The sequence below is a fragment of the Mandrillus leucophaeus genome, unplaced genomic scaffold (genome assembly GCF_000951045.1).
Source record: "Mandrillus leucophaeus isolate KB7577 unplaced genomic scaffold, Mleu.le_1.0 Scaffold285, whole genome shotgun sequence".
Taxonomy (NCBI): domain Eukaryota; kingdom Metazoa; phylum Chordata; class Mammalia; order Primates; family Cercopithecidae; genus Mandrillus; species Mandrillus leucophaeus.
The window spans coordinates 1,564,539-1,569,235 of NW_012102976.1; the positions used below are offsets into that span (position 1 = coordinate 1,564,539).

Here is a 4,697-nt window from a genome sequence, read left to right on the forward strand (position 1 = left end):
GCTGGTCTCGAACTCCCAATCTCAGGTGATCCGCCCACCTCGGCCTCCCAAAGTGCTGAGATTACAGGTGTAAGCCACCAAGCCCAGCCCTGAAGTGATGTATTTTCTCAGTAGAATTTATTCATGCATTACTTGGGTAATTACACATTTTTTGAAGGAGGAGAAAACCCCTTAGGCATTTGTACTTCATCTTCAGAGTTGACCTGATCCACCTTCTGCTGACTCTCTGACTCCCTCTACCCTTCGGGGCTCTTGTTTGCCTCTGCTGCTGGTCTCTGGGCTGCCAGCTGAACTGCTTTGATTGACAACTTAGGTGTACAAGACTTTTGGAATACACACTTTAGCCTTCCTGGGGCTGCTCCATCCTTCGTACTCCCTCAGGCTGGGGGACCTACTGTTTGGGGCTGCCCTTTCCACGGCACTTTCTTCAGGGAGGGACTTGCTGTTTGGTAACTGACCCCCCCTTGCCCCCACCGCTTCTCTTCTGGGGAGATGGAAGAGCTGCAGCATAGGAGAAGCTGGGGAACAGGCCCAAAGCCAAGGGCCCCAGAGTCTAGGTGGGATTCCTTTGGCTCTGGCCCTGGGCCTGGCATCTGAATATTATAGAGAAACTCATTCTAGGTTTATCCAGGGGTTCTTGCATCACCTGTGATTTCTGAGGATGCTTTTAGATCACTAGTATTCACTGCCTCTACTGGAACTTCTGTACACTGGATTTTATTCCCCCCAGCTATGAGGGCTTGTGAAAATATCTTAAAGAGTAGAGTAAGTAGCTCGGGCAGGCTTGCATTTGCGGAAGGCCACCCTCATGGATGGAAGACTGGTGGGAGGCCCTTGTGATAGGCTGAGGGAGACAGGCTGAGGTTTTAGTTGGGGCCCAAGTTGGGGATGGAGGGGAGGAGATGGGTGTGTTTCCCCCTTCCCTTCTCTGTGGGCAATGCTCCACATATGGCGGCAAGGAAAGTTTTCTGCATTCTTCAAAGCACGAGCAGAGATCTTTTGGACGCTGTTTCCACGGGTGTTTCGGGGAGCTCTCTGTAATAAGGGTTCCCTTTGTGGCAGTTGGCAGTCAGTTCCAAGCTCATCATTTTGTTGCAGCAGGACTTGGCAAGGGCATGGGAGAACAGGACTTCTGCTGTTCGTTTTCCACTCTGAGCTCTGCACCCCTACCTATGAGGGCTACCTCTTTCCTCCATCCCGTTCCAACTGTCCTCTTCCTGCTCGTTCTTTTGTCCAAACCTGTGGGAGGCTGCATTCAAGTTCACAGAAAAGGGGTACCTGTAGTCAAAAAGGGTAGGAGGATGGGAGGAGAGGATTAAGGAAAAGCCAACTTTTGCCTCAGATGCCCGGCTGCTTTATTATGCATGCTTTCCTCTTTCTCACTGTTTTTTGGAAAGGCTGAAAATAAACACTTTTGTAATACTGACTTGTAGTTCACACTTTCCTGACAAGTTACTCAAACTGCAGCCACAGCCGCTTAAAGAGAAGCTTGACGCAAGCCTTATTCAGCAGGCGCTTTCTAATTCAGAATGTTCCCAGGCAGTTGATCTTGCTACTTCTAAACTAGTGAAGGGGCTGAGGAGGGGGCACATTGCTGAACCTGGGAGCCCTGGGCCAGCACTCACCACCAGCGAGTCCACCAGCATCTCTACCACAAAGTTAAGCTTTTGAGACTGCTGGGTCCTCAGGGCTGTTACTCAGCACACTTATTCAAGAAATGTCACAGAGTCATCAAAAATCTCACTTGGAAGAAACTATGAACATCTCTCAATTCAAGATCCTTTTTCTGTAGGCCAGAGAAGTGACTTCCCTGCTTAAAATGAACAGAACTATTAGTGGAGGAGCCAGGGATACAGCCGCAAACTCTGGAAACTTCCCCTTGAGCCATGCTTTGTTAATTTCATGGATTTGATTTATTACATTTCAGTTTTTATCACAAAACCTTTCAAACATACACAAAAGTTGAGAGAAGAGTATAATGAACATCTATGTACCCGTCACTCGATGTCAGCACCGGTCGCCGATTCGATGTTGTCTTATCTAGTCCCCATTTTCCCCCACTGCAACCAGACAGACATCGTAACACTTCATCCACGAGTACAGCAATATGTGTCTCTAACAGAAAGCTTTAAAAAATACTGTAACCATAGTTACCATTATCACATCCACAAAATTAGCGTTATTTCTTAGTGTCATAATACCTTCGAACTCAGTTTTCTCCGGTTGTGTCAAAAATGTCTTTTTGCAGTTTGTTTAAATGAGAAACCAAACAAGTCCACACATTGTGTTCGTTGACATTTTTTAAGGGCTTTTATACTGTCATGGTCCCTCCCCTATACCTTCCCCATGCCATTTGTTTGTTGACATAGTTGGGTCATCTGTCCTTCAGAACTTCCCACGTTCTGAATGTGGCTGGTATATTCTGCTGGTGTCCTTCAACCTATTTTTCCATCCTGTTTCCTGTACATTGGTGCTGAAGATGTAGACAACAGTGATTCTCAGCTGGGGGAGACTCTGCTTCCCTCACCTCCCAGGGGACATTGGCAATGTCTGGAGACTTTTGGTTGTCACACCTGGGGGTGGGGGTGCTACAGGCATCTAGTGCGTAGAGGCCAGGGATGCTGCTAAACATCCTGCAGTGCACAGGACAGCTGCCCACAAGAAAGAATTGTGTGTCCCCAAATGTCAGTAGTGCTGAGGTTGAGAAACCCTGACCGGGAGACTTGAGATTCAAGTTTTGCTTTTTTTTTGGCAAGGATATTTCATAGGTGGAATCGTGTACTTCCTGCTGCATCGTATCAGGAGGACACTGTGTCTGATGTTAAGGTGATGTTAAGGTTGATTAGTGGATTCAGGAGGTGTCAACCTCACACATCATAAAATTAGCCAAATGGGCATGTTTTGAGAGTAAAAGGGAGTGCTATTAATAGATGAAAACTGGGAATGTTTCTGGCAAACACAGACATGTGATTATCCTACCCATTGATTTTTCAAGAACTTTATTCATCTCTAATGAATTTTCTTTCACTTTTTCCCCAGTTTTAATCAAAGTTACATGGGCACATAATTTTTTTATTTTTAAATTAATATATTTTTAAGAGACAAGGTCTCACTCTGTTACCCAGGTTGGAGTGCAGTGCTTGATCATAGCTCACTGTAGCATCAAACTCCTGACTTCAAGTGATCTTCCCACCTCAGCTTCCCAAATAGCTAGATAGATGCGTGTCACATGCCTGGATAATTTTTTTTTTCTTTTGTAGAAACAGAGTCTTGCTACGTTACCCAGCGTGGTCTGGAACTCCTGGCCTCAAGTGATTATCCCACCTTGGCCTCCCAAAGTGCTAGGATTACAGGCATAAGCCGCCATGCTCGGCCCACGGGCACATAATTTAAAGAGCCACATAATTCTCCTATACTTGTTGCTGCAGTAATTTCCTCATTCCTCCCTATTTTCCTTTCCTAAGAGGCAACCACTTTCAATTCTTTCAGCTGATTCTTGTAATATTTATCCTCACACATCCTAATTTGCTTAAATTGCTACTTCATGGTTTTTCTGGTTTTGGCATTTTAAAAGGACTTCTTTCTAAAGAATATAATGTATCTTTCTGACAGTGCTCTCCAGCCCCCTGTACAAGCCTTTCTTGACCTTTCATGTTCTCAGAACAGTGAAATTCTAATTTTAGCTGTCTGCTTATATTTAAGAGTAGGGTATTAAAAAGCCAAATAGAGGCTCTGATCTTGTGAGTGGAGCTTATTGACTGCTATCTTCCCCATAGGGTTATCTGGCTCTGCTACCTCCAATGTCAGGATGTTTGAGTATTTCTTCTTGGGCCAGTAAGTCTTCCAGTCTTCTGCTCAAGGAGATAGACCTGGCTGCCAGGGTCCTGGGACCCAGGTGGGGCTAAAGAGCAGTGAGTCTCAGCATTCGTTCTGTGGACTTTCCTTTTTTTGTTGTAATTCCTTGCCATCAATGGTGCCCGCTGTCCTCCAGTCAGTCCTTAGAGGCTCCATTAACTTCCTCCAGAGAATAAACCTTAAGCCTAGTGGCAGGATTGTGGGAGGGCAGTTGCCCAGTTGCACAGAGTTGGGGAAGGCAGCTAAGGATCAAATTGTTATTTTTTTTTTTTTTAAAAAAAACAGCTTTATTGAGATATAATTGACATAAAATAAATGTCACTTATTTAAAATGTACAATTTGATAAGTTTTGACATATGTATACACCCATGAAATTATAAACAGTCAAGATAATGAGCACCTGGGCACGGTGGCTCATGCCTGTAATCCCAGCATTTTGGGAGTCCAAGGGAGGAGGATGACTTGAGTCCAGGAGTTTGAGAACAGCCTGGGCAACAAAGTGAGACCTCCGTCTCTACAAAAAATTTAAAAATTAGCCGGGCGTAGCTGGGCGCGGTGGCTCACGCCTGTAATCCCAGCACTTTGGGAGGCCGAGGCAGGTGGATCACGAGGTCAGGAGATCGCGACCATCCTGGCTAACATGGTGAAACCACGTCTCTACTAAAAAAAAAATACAAAAAATTAGCTGGGCTTGGTGGTGGGCGCCTGTAATCCCAGCTACTCGGGAGACTGAGGCAGGAGAATGGCGTGAACCCAGGAGGAGGAGCTGGGAGTGAGCCAAGATCGTGCCACTGCACTCCAGCCTAGGTGACGGAGCGAGACTCCATCTCAAAAAAAAAAA

At 45.7% G+C, this 4,697-nt stretch overlaps 1 pseudogene; it reads right to left on the reverse strand.

Moving 5' to 3' along the window:
* The window catches only part of LOC105543553, a 44,206-nt pseudogene that overhangs the window by 2,955 nt on the left and 36,554 nt on the right, over positions 1-4,697 (reverse strand).